General features: G+C 40.1%; 1 long non-coding RNA gene across 2 annotated transcripts; it reads right to left on the bottom strand.

Moving 5' to 3' along the window:
* Nucleotides 1–9,506: 9,506 nt before the first annotated feature.
* Nucleotides 9,507–16,402, bottom strand: LOC111934883 (uncharacterized). 2 transcript variants are annotated; one of them, XR_002867475.2, is made up of 5 exons: nucleotides 16,221–16,402; nucleotides 13,827–14,048; nucleotides 13,677–13,719; nucleotides 12,353–12,469; nucleotides 9,507–9,642 (listed from the first exon to the last, which is right to left on the bottom strand). It is a non-coding gene; the product is annotated as an uncharacterized LOC111934883 (long non-coding RNA). The 2 variants fall into 2 exon arrangements; XR_002867474.2 differs by having other exon boundaries at nucleotides 13,478–13,719.
* Between the last annotated feature and the right edge of the window lie 1,956 nt (nucleotides 16,403–18,358).

Consider the following 18,358-nt stretch of genomic DNA (forward strand, 5'->3'; position numbering starts at 1 on the left):
TTACATATTAATTATTAAACTTACATTGTTCTATTGTATGCATTGATTTTACCCAAGCATGGATTTCTCATGATCCCCCCAAAACCCTAACACAGTTTCTCATGATTCTTTAAACAATAATTATATCTAATCACATCTAACAATTGTATCATTTATTATATACTGACTACACAGGTGCAGTTCGACATGATCTTAGCAAGCACAAGGCCTAACATTTCTCAGGGCTTGCCAAGCCTAACTTTCTTTCTAAATCCCTGAATTTTCCATGATTTTAAAATCTTTTACTATCACCCAGAACTTAAAATAGGCATTTATCTGATTGTGCTCCTCTGGGGATCACAAATATTAATTCTAAACCTGTAGAGCTGTTTACTGCAGGTGTAGGCTTTGCTCAGGGGCTCATTCCTGGGCTTGCTGTCGTCCTCACACAGGTTTTGCATGGATGTGCTCACATTCCTGCCTAGATTTATAACTAGAAATGCTTAAAAAGTCTCTATAGGACATTTTTTCTACTGCTCATGGCTGTGTGACAGGCCCAGAGGAAGGCTGGACTCACTTGAGATGGGGGTGAACTTTGATTTTAGGGCTCAGATTGTGGGTTTGACTGAGCCACCAGACTGGGAAATGAATAAAAGCAAAGTTCCTCCAGCCCACTCTGGCAGCACTGCCTCCACCACATTCCCAGAAAATCCCCCAGGGATGATAACCATGGAATACACTGGATCTGGAGGGTTCTGTAGTGTCCCTTAACTCCTTACCATTCCCTGGAGGAGAGCAAAGACTTCACTGCCAGCTGAGCTCTCTATTTGTATTTAACATCCAAAAATTATAGAAAGTCTATTTACTACAGAAAAAGGAGAGGGAGTCTATCTGCTCCCATCAAGCATATTTATTGATTGACAAATATATAAATTGAAAATCAAGATTTAATTTAGCCAGAGGAGCACCAAGTGCACATTTTCAATGCATGAGAAACGCTGATATAAATCAAACTTAGAACTGAACCCTGCTATTACTTGAAAATAACTGTCCAATATCTCTTTGATCTACAGGCAAGGAGCAGAAGGAAATAAATGTGCCTCTGAGGAATCAGGACAGCCCTAATTATTTTCTTGTAAGAAGGGTATTTCAGTGCTGTGCAAGCAACACGTTCAATAAAACAAAGAAATGCAATCATTCAGCGCTCTCTTATTTATTTATTTTGGACTTACAAGAAGCAGTTTTGCAAAAAAATTATGGTAGGCTTTGTTTTCTCAGGTTACCTGCGTAGTCTCTTGAGTTAAACACTTATTAGTGTGGAAAACTGTCCAGAAAACATCAGACAATGCCTCTGAATACAAATCATTTCATAAATATGCAAGTGGTGCCTCAATGTGACACTTGGCTTGTCTGAAGAACACTGATAGACTTTAAAAAAATAAAAATAAAAATTTAAACTCCATCCAGTGTGAGCACAATTTAATTTAATTCTTTTCTCATTGAAGGCAAAAGTAGGAATTTAGTGGGTTTATAATGTTTTAACTCATAGATAAAATAGAATGTCCATAGGTCGGCATAAACAGGGTCAAGGGCAAATAGTTGGGGGAAAAAAATCAAGATCAAGGCAAGGAGCAGATTTAATGATGTTGCCACAGTCAGAAGAAGGAGAAAAAATAAAAAAACAAGAAAGAAGAAAAAATGAAAAGCAAAGAAAGAACAAAAAAACACCAGGGAAAGGGGCAAGTCCAGATTGGGGGGCTCAGTTTGGTTTGAGTAGTTTAGAAATAGTGTGGAAAATGGATTTTTTTTTTCCTGAAGCTGAACAGATGAATCCTCCCAGGACTGGAGGGGCCACTGGTTATCCCCAAGGATCACAGCCTGAGTGCAAAGAAAAACAACTTCAGGAGAAGGAGGATGAAGGAATTGCACTGCACTTTTAATTATTTTCCAGAAATTAATGGAGCAAAATCACATTTAGCAACCAAATCTCCCTCGAGCTCAATTTCTCTCCCTTGTATCCACTTTATTGTCCAATACACTCCCACAAAAAAGCAATTTTCAAGGTTTCACATCCACAAAATCACTTTGAAAGTATCAAAAATGACATTTTCCTGTTCAAGCCTTATTGAACTCTGAGCCAGATTCTTAGCTTGGTCTTGGTGGATTATTTCAGTGCTCAAACACATTTCTATCCTTCTCAATCTACTGCCAGCTCTATAATTCCCTAATTCTCTTCATTTCATCTTGGCAGTCACTACAGGACTCCCATGAGATGCAGACCTGCATCTGGAATGGATTGACAGGAAAATAAGCAGTGAAATGTCCTCCCCTGCTCCAGAAGACAGCTCAAACCTGCTCTGCAGAGAAAAACACACAGAAGATACATATTTAAATCAGATTTTATGGCTTAAAATGAGTGTCCACAGAAGGCCCCAGCCTTGTGGAATCACTGTGGAGCTCAAACACAGGAACAGGCACACTGAGCAAGTTGATTTCCTTATCTGTGGCTATTATGAAATAAAAAAACCTCAACCACCACCACCCCCACCACCATCTTATTGTCTCAGTGAGGTATTGTGGAGCTGCAGAGTTGGGTGCTAAATGACCTGGGTTTCTATTTCCTGGCATTTTCTGCAGAAAACTGGGGGTTAAATGACCTGGGTTTCTATTTCCTGGCATTTTCTGCAGAAAACTGGGAGTTAAGTGACCTGGGTTTCTATTTCCTGGCATTTTCTGCAGAAAACTGGGGGTTAAATGACCTGGGTTTCTATTTCCTGGCATTTTCTGCAGCTGCCTCTGAGCACTGGTGTCCCTTTATCCTCCATCTGACCTTGTCCCAGTGCCTGCAAAAGGCCCAGCAAAAGGTGAGGTGAGCTCAGCTGGTTTTGGGTCATTCTGTTGCCTTTTTTCCCCAACCTGGAAGTGAAACTAGAGATAATTTTAGTAAAGAGGTAATATAAGAGTGGATCTTTATCTGAAGACTTTCAGGGGCAGTAATGGAAAGATACAAAAGCCATTTTGTACGTATTCAAAAATTTTAGGAAATTAGCATAATTGATAAAAAGCACCTAGGAGGTGCACATTAGGAGGACAAGTGGTGATTTAATTTCTCCCCATGTTAAGACCCTTCTCTGGAGCTTTTTTTCTTGGTATTAGCTGTACTTTGTTTATGAAAATGTGTTTTGAAGGGTTGTTTTTGGCCCTGGTTCCCAAGGTAGTATAGGGGCTTCGTATTTCTCAGGCCTTGGAGGTCTGGAATTTGTTTAGGGTTTTTTTTTTTTTTTTTTTGCTTAGAGAAAGGACTTGGAAAATTACTGGGAAAATTAGCTCCTAACACAATAGGCTACAGAGCTACAAATAGATGTATGAGAGGAATACAGGGAACAAATAAAAGCAAAAAAGGCAAAAAAACCCAAATGGCATCAATTTCACCGAGCTCACACCCAAACCTCAAACAAACAGCGTCCCCAAAGGCATCCTGAGACCTGAGAGCGCCTGCTGACCACAAAGGGTGATGGATAATTTTCCTCCCCATTAATTTCCACGTCCGTGTTTGGCAAAGAGAAAGCAGGAATCCAATACCTCACTTCAACCCCTGAGCACATCAATTTATACTCCTGGGAACGACAGACAGCACAAGCACACTGCCTGTTTGCACTTGGAATTTCCAGCTGGAATTTCAGATGAAGTGAATGAAGTGAATTTTCCCTGGTGCTGTGTGAGGGTAGTTTAGTGCTAAACTGAGCACACACAGATGTTTCTCTCTCACCTGTTTGTTTGGTGTTAGCACAAATGTTTTTTGGGTACTGTTGTGTGGAGTTACCTCATAAAAACTTGAGATGAACCATTTGGGAGACACAGCAGGGAACAGTGTATGCTCCTTTCTCTAAAGCACAAGGGCCCCACCTTTTTTAATTTATATTTATATTTATATTTATATTTATATTTATATTTATATTTATATTTATATTTATATTTATATTTATATTTATATTTATATTTATATTTATATTTATATCTATATCTATATCTATATCTATATCTATATCTATATCTATATCTATATCTATATCTATGTCTATATCTATATCTATATCTATATCTATATTTATTTTATATTTATATTTGTATTATCTATATTTATATCTATATTTGTATCTATATTTATATTATCTATATATTACATTATATATGAGATAGTATTATACTATTATATTATTACATATTATTATATTATATATTATTATAATAATATATTATATATTGCATATTATTAAACTAATAATACATAATATATTATATATTATATATTATATATTATATATTATATATTATATATCATATACTATATATTATATATTACATATTACATATTATATATTATATATTATATATTATATGTTATATATTACATATTACATATTGTATATTATATATTATATATTATATATTATATATTATCTATTATATATTATATATTATATATTATATATTATATATTATCTATTATATATTATATATTATATATTATATATTATATATTATATATTATATATTATTATATATATTTTTATTTATATTTTAGGGAGAAATTAAGCAGCAAACAGCTTGAACTGGGATTTACAGCAAGGGATAATTAGTCAAACATAACCAAATAACTGTGTGCAGGAAGAACATGGAGCTGCTCAGGGGGTTTGTTTGGGTGGGAGTGAGTCTGAGTGTTCAGGGGTTTCAATAAAGTCAGTGATAAAGATGGAGAGGAGGGTGCTAAATTGGGATGTCCAGAATTCCCCAGCACCTTCCTGTGGCACTGCTGGCTCAGGTCTTGTTCTGAGGGAATTTGGGAGGGAATGAATCCTCCCCCAGCCAGGTGAGTGTGGAACAGCCAGCAAGGTGTGTCCTGGAAATGCAATCTGGAAACACTGGATGTGAAAGAGCAGGGATGTATTTCCTTTCTGACCTCAACACCTCCCTCAAACACTGTGGAGTCTTTCAGCAGTGTCACATCCCATTATGAGATTGTTCACTCTCTGACATATCCAGTGGCATTTCTGCTTGTATCTTGGATCCTCAGCACAAAGAGGATATTGAAGATTAATACACAGGCAAATATTTTCATTCTTGGCAGGTAAAAAATTACACAAGAACCTTGAAAAGCAAAATGAAACTGGAAGTTTTTCCCAGCTGACAGAGCAGAGTTTTCCTTCTTCATTCAATTAAATCTAAGTGGGGAATGGTTTCATATCCATTGCTCTCAGCCCAGGTGACCAGAAAGCTGCCACAGATAAAAGCTTAAGGCTTTCACATTACGTGGCAGGTATATCTGAGTTTCTTTTTCCTTCACTATACTTTGTGCTGATTTAATCAGGTTGTCCTGCATCCCAGTTTTGACCCACTAAATACTACTTTGAGAGGAAACATGCATTCCACCTCCAGATCATATGGGAGAGAAGAGCATTTTCAAATGATTTTTTTGTCAGGGGCCATAAAACCTTTTTTAATAGTTACCTATTAAAAAGATATTAAATAAATAGTAAATATTAAATAAATTAAATGAAAAGTAAGTATTTATAGGTGAATATTATGTGAATATTATGTCTCTTCCATCCTCTACAGAAACCAAGCCATCCTTCTTTGTGGAAGTTACGGCTGAAGGGTAAGAGAAGTCAAACTTCAGAGCTGGTGGCAACGTAGAAATGACTAGCCCAGCCAAAAACTAATTTATTGGGAGCCATGAGCAGAAGGAAAAAGTTTTGATTAATTTCTTTCTTTTTGGAAGAGACACACAACAAAGTGCAGAATATGAAAAACATCCTGATTCTGCCCAAGGGCAAACCTTTCCCTGGAGTGGAGCAGCACAGGAAGATGCCCAAGGGGAGAAGGAAATAAAAGAGCCAGCCACGAGAAGGCTCCTTTGTGCTGCACCTCGTTCATTCCAGAGCCAGTCAGCCCAGGAGGTTTTACTGCCTTATCTGCAGCAGCCTCTCAGCAGGCAGAACTCTGGCTAAATGTGTTTTTTGGCAGGAGAACACCAACCTTGCTCTTTGCAAAGCCAGACACCAAGCTTAGCAGGGCTCTTGAGGGTTTGGAGCAGCCAGGACGCTCACGCAGCGACACAGTCCTTCCTTTTGGCCCGGTCACAAAGAGAAAACACATCTGAGAACCAAATTCCAGGGTGGCTGCACCTCCCACCAGCTCACAAGCACTTACAGCCATCCCAGATTTATGACTTTGGGGCTGGGAGAGTGTGGGCAGTGAAGAGATGCTGCTGGAATGGTCCACAGGGAATTCCACTGCTCAAACACATCCCTGAAGGATTTTCATTGCTCGTCTCAGGACAACACTTCCAAGTTTTCTCTGGTTTTTCCTTTATAAAATCATCTCTCTGGAATGGTTTCCCTGGACAGGGCTCTGATCTCTCCATGGCAGAACAGCTCTGATGATTTTTTCGTTCACTTTGGGGCAGTATCTGGATTTCCATGGATTTCCATCTACCATGGCATCCATGGCAGATGGCATTGTGCAATAAACTGAGCACCATGGAGATTTCTGCCATCCAAAACCTATTCAGGACATTTTGGTATCACATTTCCCAGTAAACTGGAAGGGAATTACAAGAATGAACACTGGCAACTCAGATCATACCCCACAAACAGAAAATATCTCCACAAAAGGCACAGAATTGAATCAAACGCTCCAAGAGAAGTTTTTCTGAACTGAAGAGCATCTTTTTCAGTGGTCCCTGCCTCAGACAGTGCACTGAGATTAAAATATGTTATTTACAAGATACTATCTAACACTGTATTTACACAGAAAATTTCATTGCACCACCCCAGCAATTTATTTCTCACACATAATTCCTGTATAAATGAACCTACATAAAAGTTATGGAAATTTTGATGAGAAAGTGAGAGCTCTGAGGTCTTTGGGTTTTCTTTCAAACCATATTGCTGTTTGAATGAATTTTTGTTCAGATAAATTCATGTAATAAAAAAAAAGAACAAATAAAAAAATAAAGTATTGCAGAAATCACATTGGAAGCAAAACCCGGGCAAAAAATCCCAAACTCATGAGACTATTTCTATTTTTATTTCTTTTTATTTTTTATTTTTATTTTATGTTTATTTTTATCCCTTGGAGAATTGCTGTTAAAGTGTACATTTTGTGGATGTACACATGCTCAAGGGAGGGCAGAGACAGCACAGGAAACATGCACCTATGCTCTTTAAAACCTTTAAAAACTGCAAGCAGCAGCTGGGTAATGCCTAGAAAACCCTTTTACATTCTTAAATCCAAAGCAATGAAGAAATAGCCCATAAAGGTGGCCCAAGATGATAGCTTAGTAACTTCTTAGCGTTATTTTTGGGATGTAAAACTGAGACATTTTACAGAAAAAGCCCTGGAAGAGTGTGGGACACAGAACCAGCAGGAAAATTCCAGTGACCACCCCAGAGCAGATGAACCACCAAGACCCTTCCAAGCCTCTGCAAAATAAGAGTTCCCTGCTCAGTGCTGCAGTAATTAGCAACAAAATGCCAAATTATCTTCCAAACATAACCTGAAAAGCAGCAAAGGAAGGTCAGATAGGGAATGCTGGGTCTGAATACGGCTCTGGGAAGCCCAGCAGCATTTTTTCTATTTGAGAGAAAATCGACCTGCAGAAAAGTTGTCCCAGTTTCCCCTTCAGGAGCACAGGCATGGTTTTCACTCAAAGAGCTGAGGCTGATGTCTCAGGACATGGTGTTGTTGGGGAAAAACCAACAGAACCCTTTCCAGAGAGCTGCTTGACTCCCAAAATCAAACTCTTTTCCTTTTCCTCCTGCTCTGGGCAGCTCCTCCACCCCAAAGCACAGGAGCACAGAATTCCCTGTTTAACAACCTGTCTCCTTGTGAACCCATTCATGTGGGATCAGTGTGCAATTCCAGTGGTTCTGGGTCTCCTCTCACCAGCACCACACAGATATTTAACCTCCAGGCTAGCAAAAGGCCTGCTTTTATTTGTTTTTCCCCACAAAAGCTGTTTGGAGCAGGATTTAACACAACAAACACCCCAAGCTGCTGTGTATTAACCCCTGAACAATCCATCTGGTGAGTTCTGCCCCTCTTCTGAGGGGTGATGTGTGCCATGTGGAACACAAAGTGCTAGCCTTCATCTGCCTGCTTGAAAAGCTTTTGGGATGAGGATTAATTAGCACGTCGAGCACACATCTGGGAGCCAGCAAGTGAGCTGCAAAAATCACAAAGAAACTTCTCTGTGCCTGTCTCCTCTCAGCTTTTCAAAAAAAACCCTCACACTGGTGAGATTTCACTGAGAGACTGACCAGGGCCTTCATCTCCACTGAGCAGTAATTTCTCAGGGGAATGTCCCTTTTTTAGTTATTCTCTACCAAAGGGAGCTGACCTCGTTTGGTGTTTGCTGCAATTTGCCCTCTCAAAGTGAAATTTCTGTGGATGATCCCTAAACCAGAGCAATTCAAACCCCAGGAACTGCTCAGCTCCTGCTGAAAGCTGGATGCAAAACTGATGGGAAGAGCAATTGGATTTGTTTATTCTCATCTGGAAACCAGTCACGAGCCCAGAGAACTTTTTCAGGCCCAAAATTTTGTCAGGATGGAGAAAATTCCTCCTGCTTTTAGATTCATGTCCCCATAAACGAAACAAAACCCACAGCAGGATCCTCTGTCCTTGACAAGGAGTGGGCTCAGAAGCAGCCCAGGCTCTAACAAATGTTGTTAGAAGTTAATTGCATCACTTAGAAAGGAAAGCCTCTTCCATTGTAGCTCAAAACAATATCTTTGAGTTATATATGGAATAGAAAGACTTTTTTTTTTTTTTATATTTATATCCTCCCCCAAACCTGGTTCTTAATTCCAAGTTTGGTGAAAATAGCACCAAAAAAAAAAAAAAGACACTGATGTGAGTCAGATTTTTGGTTTGGAGAAAAGTAAATTTTTCTGTTGATCTCTGACCTTTACCATCATTTTGATTCTGTGGAATTAGGGCAGAATTGTGTAGCTTGACACAAGGATGAGCCTGGATTCAGGAAACCTTGCCTCTCTTCCTTACATAATAATAATAATAATATTTTAGCCAGCTCAGAGTGTTGCACAAGGAAGGGGGAGAGGCTGCAGTTGTGTTTTCTGCACCAGAGGGTTTTCTCCTGTTTCCAAGTTCTACTGCAGGATATATTTAGCTATAACTGCACCAGAAACAAGAAATACTCCTACTTTTGGAATTTACTTAATTTCCCTCCCACACTGATGTGAGGAGGAATTACAGAGCTTTATCTGTGGCTGAGGGCACATCCAGAGGTGACACAGCTGATGGCAAGTGACAGTGCTGAGGACAACAGCAGCGTGTAAATCAACTCATTTCTGTCCCTCTGCTTCGCCTCAGAAATATTTTATAGAGGAAAACAAACTTTCCATAGCAGGAACAACATTAACAAATAGAGTTTAAGGGCTTTGCTTCCTTTACCAAGGTCTCCCAAGCTACCTTCTCCTCAAATAAAAAGTGCACCACAGGTATTGATGTTTAATATTTATTTAGCACATGGATTTTGTTCTTTTCACCAGTCTGGAAAACTGGTGATTGTGGGATGGAAACTCTTCAGATAAGCTCTGAAAGCAGCAGAGAAGTCAAATCAGTGGCATCCACACAGCCCTGAGGAAGAAAAACATTTGAAATCACTCACAGCGCTTATTTACCCACAGAAATGATTCCCATTTAATGTCTGAGCAAGAATAACAACAAAGAAGAGAGAGAACTTCATTCCATGTGAGTATGGGCATGGAAAACGATTGTGCTACCCGAGAACGGGGTGGTGGAACAGAAACCCCTGTGGGGCTGTTGATGTGCTGAAATGCACACAAGGCCCATTGTCCTTTCTCTCCAACTTCAGCTGAATTATTCCTCTGATATTTTGCTGAATTATTCCTCTTATTGCACTCCCCAAAAGCCTTTGAAAGCTGGGACACTGCTGGAATATGCCAGACAAGAATAGAATCGCAAGCAGCACTCAGCGAGGGTGGGCAGGAACAGAAAAGTCCCATTGTCTAATTATTAAATCTATTCAGCAGGCTGGGGAAGGTGTCAGAACACTCAGGAAAACTCATCCCAACAGCGGGGCTGCAGTTTGGGAGAGACAACAGAATGGGAATCGCAGCTGGGGGTGGGGGGAAAGCCCATTTTGGGTCCCCAGTTCTGTCTCCCAGCTGGGCAGGAGCAGGAGCAGAGTGGCCAGGAAGGAGCAGGAGAGGCTGGGGAAAGGGAATATTCTGGAATTTAGATGGATCCCCACCTGTTTCAAGGAGAAAGCCAGCAGAGGCAGAGCTGTGTGTTGGTTTTCATGGAAGGAGGAAGAATTCCATGAAGTTTCTTCTGCCCTCCCTCTGGGGCTGAGTTTTTGCCAGCAAAGAGGTGAAGATGCTGGGTCCAGCAGAATCCAGGATCTCCTGGATTCATTCCCAAACCTTCCCAGGCCTGGTGCTGCACCGTGGGCTCTGCCCTTCTGGGATGGTGCTGACAGCCCATCTGCAGGGGCTGAGTGAATCCCAGCTCCCATCACAGACCTGATCCTCACTTCTACCCATGCTAATTGTAATTTAAAAGGCCTGAAAACAACATCTTCTAATTTTTATGACGACCATTTTGAGAATTCACTATTTTGAAATTCAAATAGTGATGCTCTTCTGCTGGATCACCCTGACACAACCTATTTTTATTTCTGTCTTTCCTTCTAAATTTAAATTTGAACAATAAAACAGAAATTACTGAATTTCTTTTAATTTTGCAAAGAGTTTCACGCTTTTAAGTGTACCTGTGATACTTTAAAAAATGATCTTAAAGCTAAATATAAGTCAGAGCCACTTTTATCTGTTAGGATCTCTTATGCAATGTGTTACAGAGTGGCTGAAAAGAATGCATTGGATTATTTTATTTTTCCCTTACACAATATCCAGATACAGAAATCCTGGTATTTCTCAGATGCAGAACCTGAATTCAGATTCACACACAAGAAATAAAAAGAGGCAGCCAGGAGAGAGCAGATAGTGACTCAAGAGAACATTCCTTGAATATTAACCATCATTTTGAATAACGTCTTTACAGCCTTCCAAAATTTTGTTTGCTGTTCCTCAGAGCAAATATTTACAGAAATAATAGAAGGATCTGCTGGGAACAGCACAAAATATTCCCAGTGTGGTGCTGCAGGATCAGTAGGAACTTCCTCAAAGCATTTTTGTGTGTACCTCCAGCTAAAGACAGAGTGTTTACACTGCAAACAGCCTCATGGAGGATTTCAGAGAAAAATCATCATCCCAAGGCCGTGCAGAAGGAATTCTCAGCAAGGAGGGAAATGTCTCTATTTGTGTGTGTTCAGGAGAGGAGCCTGTGCTGGACCAGCAGATAATCCAGGGATGTAAATTAGAGACACCTTGGAACACTCAAAAAAAGCAAAAAAAGCAGAATATCCCCATTCCTGACATCCATGGAAAGGAGCCCCATACAGAGCAGAAAAAATTCAGAGAGGATATTCTGCCACACAGCAGAGCAGGAATTCTGCAGCTGTGCTGCTGATGGGAAAACTTCCTGAGCAATTTTCTGGCTGAATTCTTGGACTTTGGGGCTCTTGCTGTGGCCAGTGGGGATAGGCTGTCTTAAAGCTTAAACTTAAGCAAAGTCCAAGATCTAAGCACAAAAAAGGCCTCTTAAGTTTGAGGGTACATTCCTCTGGTGATACTGCCCACATAAATTCCACTTTTAAAGCCATTTCAAAGGCACTGCTGTTACCAAATTCAGTATTTTTAATTTCTTTTCTTTTTCTCTTTCCATTCCTACCTTCCCCACCAGCTATTCCAGTTAGAAAATTGATCCTCTGTCAGCTTTTTACGTGTGCCCTAAATAAGTTTGGTCCTCCTAGGATCTGTCTGGAAACTTTTTCTGCTTTTCTGGGAGGGTGGGAGCTGCTGGAGCCATCCAGCACAGGACAGAGCACAAGGGCCACTGCTGGAAGGATTTTAGTGCAAAGGCTGCAGACAGCAGGCAAAAATATTAGATATTTTAGAGTAAAGTTTATAACAAATCAATAATGATTAATTATAATAAATTAATAAAATTAAGATAAATTAAGATAAATGTATAATAAGTTAACAATAAATTTACAATAAATTAAGAATAATTTTTAAACCAAATGTCCTTTGTTATGATGAGCAACTCCTCTGCATCTCCCTCCAGGTGGCAAAGACTGTAGAGCCCACTGTGGTGATTTATTGGCCTGAATTTTTTCTCTTGAAGACAATGATTTCTGTGGGGTTGAAAGTTTCTAACTCCATTAGAAGTTGCAGCAGCTGCTGCCATTATTCTGATTAGTTACCTTGAATTTCTTGGCAGAAGACAATTGTCACTCCAGATTTTTTGGATTTCTTTTCAGCCCCTCTGGTCCCACGTTGACCAAGCCTTGACAAACATCATCTTCTCTTTGATTCATGCTCTACATGGAGACATCATCATTGTTCCAGCTCCTTCCTTTCACTCCATTCCAACCCAAAGGAGACAATTTAGTTTTTATCTCACAGTTTAATTCCTGTCTTAGCACCCAAATGATACCAAACTGATGGAATTCTACAAACTGAAGCTGGCCCCTGAATTTCTGGTACCACAAAAACACCCAAACCAAACATCCTGGGCTCAAAACTCCACAGGTAATGAAAAATTTGAGAACAGACCCATTTCATTTTTTCAGTCACAGCTGTCTCACCCTGCCCTTCTCTTGCTGAGTTGCATAGAAAATGTTCCTGCATCTCTGTTTAAAGAAAACGTGATTTTTGTATTGGGGTTCCGAGGTACAAAATGCACAAACCTCCTGATTTTGGGTTTTTTTTGTCCTTCACTTTCCATCCCAATACAAAGTTGGTGCTGAGAAAACTCAGTAACTTTTTCTTCCCCTGCCTCACTTCACCTTCAATAGCTGCAAACCTTATTAATGACTAATAACTCACAGCGAGGAGCTGTGGCCACAGACAATTCAGCAGCTCAATTTTCCTTGGATTTTATGAATAAAATCATAATAATAATAAAAAAAGGACATTAGAAATCTCTTCCAGGTTGCAAAGTCAAGCACCAAACAAAGAGGAAGTTCTAGAATTAAACTTGCCTGCAAAACCTTAATTTGGCCTAAGTATTATGATATAGACTTTAATTACATGAACACAGCCTATTTTTTCCACATCTAAATGCATAGATGTGCAAATTCTCAAGCAGTTGACTTGATTACAAGTATGCATAATATAAAAGTTCAATAGTCTATTGATATTTAGTCAGATTGCTGAAATTCCACATATTCATGGCAGCAGCTGACTATATTGGGAGACTATGCCAAGAGCTGAACAAATGAAATCAGATTACTGCAAATGACAAGGAACAAATAGCCAGGAAAAAAAAATATAAATAAAATAGTAGGGCCACAGGAAAAAAAAAACAAACCAACAAAACAACAAACCCCAGCATGGTGAAGAGTAGACAACTGAATTAAGTTCAGCTGGAACAAAGCAGGAATTCTAAAGCAGCTCACAAATAATATTTCATCTTTCCTCTGGTCCCAGGAAAACAGAGTAATCAGCACAGAGCCTCTTGATATTGGGTAAGTCCAGAGACTAAACCATGAAAATGGGGTCAAAGTAGAGCTTTGAAATACACACAAAACATCCAAGCCGACATCTTGGCCTGTAGGTCTTCTTCTGGCTGCAGAAAAAAAATAGAAAAAGGTTAATTTGAAGGTTAGAACTAACCTTGTTCTGCTTTTTTTTTTCCCCCAGAGCCCAAAGCAGAGCTCATGGCCAACACGTCACCTCGAATATCCTTTAGTGTCTCAGCTGTGAGTTTCATATTAACCTTTTCTCTTAAATTTGCCAGTCAGGATGCCAGTGCTCTGGAGGTTTTGTGTGAAGAAGCTTGGCTTGATCTTCTCTTAATCCCTGACCGAGCTCAGAGCCTGGCAAAGGGTGGTGGCAGCGTTGTCACCCCTTTGCACCTCACGGGGAATAAACCAGGGCAGGGCTGGGCTGACACCTCTGCAAGCACAAGCCAAGGAGGGAAAGGCTTTATTAATGATGGATTGATTTCTCTGTTTGATATCTGAGGGAAATATTTGGAGATCCAGGCACATTTCCGTGCTCTTACCCTACGTGCTGCACATTATTATGCTCAGTAATTAATGTCTCGTCCTCCCTCAGTTTGCTGGAAAAAAGTTCAGGACCAGACCTCAACACCTGGCCTGGTGAATTCCATACATTGCATATATTCTATAAATATTCAGATAAGGTAGAAAATTCAATCTAATTTTCAGCAAAAACAGATTTTCCTTTAATACCATTAAATAATTCCATATTGGGCTTTTTTTTTTATTTTTTTTGGTCCAACTGATTCTCTTCAGCCCTGGTCACATCCCTTTCAATAAAGGGGGATACTCAGAGCTAATTCCAACTTAAAAGCTGGTCTGAACAACAGGTTTACTCACAGGAAAATCTAGAGACCCTTTCAGTATTTTATTATTTTATTTTATTTTATTTTATTTTATTTTATTTTATTTTATTTTATTTTATTTTATTTTTATTTTATTTTATTTTATTTTTATTTTATTTTATTTTTATTTTATTTTTATTTTATTTTATTTTATTTTATTTTATTTTATTTTATTTTATTTTATTTTATTTTATTTTATTTTCTATTTTATTTTATTTTATTTTATTTTATTTTATTTTATTTTTTATTTTATTTTATTTTATTTTATTTTATTTTATTTTATTTTATTTTATTTTATTTTTATTTTATTTTTATTTTATTTTATTTTATTTTTATTTTATTTTATTTTATTTTTATTTTATTTTTTTATTTTATTTTATTTTATTTTATTTTATTTTATTTTATTTTTATTTTATTTTATTTTATTTTATTTTATTTTATTTTATTTTATTTTATTTTATTTTATTTTATTTTATTTTATTTTATGCTGATATCTTTGGTGATGTGAGGTTATGGCAGAGCTTTTTCTTTCATTTCCACGCAGAACTTCCCACATCCCACCTCATTCACACCCTGATCCCCAGAGCAGAGCATCCCATTGGAGATGTGTCCCTGAAACTTTTCCTGGGGTTTTCCAGGGCATTTTGCATCCCAGGATTGCTGGAGCCAGCAGAACTTGACTCTCATGGCAGGGGTGAAAATATCAACTCCAGCCCAGCCTGTGTGGATGCATCCATGTTGGAGTGCCTGCCTGCCTCCTCTTGAGGTAAAACGTGGGTTATTCAGCTTTTATTTCAAATTACTGAGCCGAGCCCTCTGCTAATTTTTCTGTTCCATGAGAGAGTCAAGGAGAATTTTGCGTTGTGGATGCTTCTCAGGGCTCACAGGCTGGAGTGTACAAATATAGTCCACAGGGAGGAAAAGCTGCAGGGAAAAGCTGTCAGAAGCAGCGTCAGTGCCCTGGTGCAGCAGAGCCAGGCACAGGGAATGCCCAGGGCATTGCTGGGCTCCATGTGCTGCAAGGGGGTTTCATCTGGGGCAATTAAAGCCAGGAAGAAAAGGGATGAAGGTCAGGAAACAGCCAGTGAATCTTGCTACCTAACCATGTTTTCTGGCACAGGATTTTTTCCCCGGCTGTGCTGGTGAAGCTCACGTTTCTCTGGTCGGGAATGGGGTGTTTTGGGAAGAGCAGCACAAATCCAGGCTCACCACATGGATTCTTTCTTTGTAGGTGACAGGGCAAGAGCAGAAATCCCTGATTTAGCTGTGCTGGAGAAGAGGCAGGCTGGTGACACGGGCACAGGGCTGGATCTGCTCCACTGGCAGTGTGACAAGCACAGCTTTATAGCCCCTGGAAGGATCCTTGTTTATTCCTCTCCCAAGCAAACGCGGTGGAGGCTCAGAGGCTGCAGGAGATGGGATGGCTGCAGGCTGGTGTAACAAAGCTGGGAGCTCATTTCTGACATGTTCCCCTCGTCTGACTCCCAGAGATATCCAGAACCCCAGGGACAGCTCTGGCTGGGGCTGGAGCAGTCCCACGTTCTCCTGGTGGCAGTCTCATTAGAGACCCCCAGGAGCAAGCTGGCCATGGAGCCGTGCCACAGCCCCTGGCACAGCTCTCTGCAGCCCTCCCTGCAAAGAGCCAGCAAAGACAGCACCAGGTGCTCCTGCTGCTTCCCTTCCAAAGCGAGGAGTGGAGCCAGAACCCTCCTGTAGCTCACCCTTGGGCTGCTGGTGCCTTTTGAGAGGGTCTCTGTGCCCAGCCCTGCCGGGATGCTGGGTCCACGGATTGCCAGGCAGGGAACAAAAGGTTCCCTATTCCATCAGGGAAAGCTCTGTCTCTGCAGAGGAAGAGATTGCAGCTCCTGTTCACTGGAGCAAGGTTTTCCAATCTCATTTCAAAGACCTGGAGTTAAAAGGAAGAAGAAGAAAAATATCTCAAGTATTCCCACGTGCTCTTTCTTGTCACCTATAACTCAAATCCTCAGTCCTGCCTGTGGGTCCCAGACCACACCACAGGTACCCAAAGGCTGGCACACAATCTTTTTCTCTACATTGCAGCAGGGATTTTATTACTCTTCTAAGACAAGGCTTCCCAGAGCTTCCCTAACTAGCTGAGAATGACATTTTTATGGGATTAACAGCTGCAATAAAACGTACCCCTGGCTCTAAAACTCAGTTAAGAGCACAGAATAAATGAGATGTGACAAAAGAAAGTATGAGATATTAAAAAGATGAAGAAAAGCTTCAACTTCAGCCTCCCATAGCTCCATTAAACACAGAAAGCCATGTGATGCTGAGCCTCCTGTCCCACTAAACAGCAGCAAACCTGTTTGTCAGTGTGGTTTTTAACACACCACCTCTGATTTCCAGCCCAAGCCCATCCTTTGAGGGCCTCAAAGCCAACACCAAGGGTTGCCTAGCGACAGCACTGAGCCTGGTGGGATCATCCTGCTACTGATTCCTGCATTGATATTTTGGTTCCCAAGGATGCTTTGGAATGATAAAGGATGCTAATAACCCTGTTTTCTTAATTAATGCTTTTGCTGGTGTGAATGTCACTGCTTTCCAAAAAAACCTAACCATTTGTCAGCTCTCTCAGGGAATTTGGGAGCAGCACGTGGCACTGGGTCCAGCAAAAGAACCACAGGTTTCAAACCATCAGCACCTGGAGAGCTCTAAATCCACACAAAAGTCACTATTTGCCATGAATTACTGCCCAGTGTGACTTCCCAAAGGCCACAGGAAAAAAAACATTTCAGGTGGAGGAGATGACTCCAACACCACCTCAACTCCATGAAGGTCTCTTTAATTAATCCTGTTCCATTCTTGCAATGAGTGTAAGGCCCAGGAGTTGTTTATTACATACAAATAGATTACTTTAAATCCAGACCAAAGAGTGTAAGGCAGCAACTATTGGTGTCTTTAAGAAAACAGAATAATATTCTTGGGCTAAGTGGTGAATTCCTGCTCTATCCCGCCCCAGCCCTAAGGCATTACCAGCTCAAAGATACAAATGAAAGGCCTTCAAAAATTGAGGGCAGGACTTTATTCCCCTTTGTTTCTGCTGATCTGAACAGAGAAGTCATAGCTGTTGATACAATAAATATTTTTCTTCTATTAATACTAAAATGCCCAAATTTTTGGGGGCAAGAAAGTCTTGGGGCTCTTAAATCCCATGGCCAGCACAGTAAGAATCGATGAGACAGAGAATTAACAAAATCTTCAAATAAATCAACAAGGTGTGAAGAACATCCTAGAAATGGGTCTTCATTTGTGTTTGGGGAAAGTTTTAGGATATTCCTACTCCTTCATCTTCTGGTGGTTTCAGGAGTTGGAGGATTCTTCTTCTTCCAGAGGGCTGAAATCTGCTGACACCAAACTGCTGCTAAAGGACACAAAATGATTCACACAAACTCTTCTCAGTGTTAGAACAGGAAACAATTGACCTTTATTCTCTGACTCCAGTATTTATAGATTCTCAACAATCACCAGGGGTTGGATAATTAATTACCGCCTTCCCAAGCACACTGGTCATGTGAAACATCCATCAAAAGACATTTCCTAGAAGGAATGTGATAACCCACCTTTATAGAACTTTCATGGGAAAGTAACTAAAACCATGAAAACACTATCAGAAGGTTTAATTTTCAGGGTGACACCGAACAGGATTTTGAAGCCCCTGATTGTTGATGCCTCCAGGGCTGAGCAGGCACTGGGATTCAAGGACAGGGAGGGGCTGGGAGCAGGACGTGGGATCTGAGGAGCAGCAGGGACAGGATGGCTCCCTCCAGCACTGTGGGTCAGAGCCCAGTCCCCTTCACATTATTTGTGCTCCTGGGGGAACACCACGCTCCTG

This window comes from Cyanistes caeruleus, chromosome 11 (genome assembly GCF_971803275.1).
Source record: "Cyanistes caeruleus chromosome 11, bCyaCae1.hap1.1, whole genome shotgun sequence".
Lineage (NCBI taxonomy): Eukaryota > Metazoa > Chordata > Aves > Passeriformes > Paridae > Cyanistes > Cyanistes caeruleus.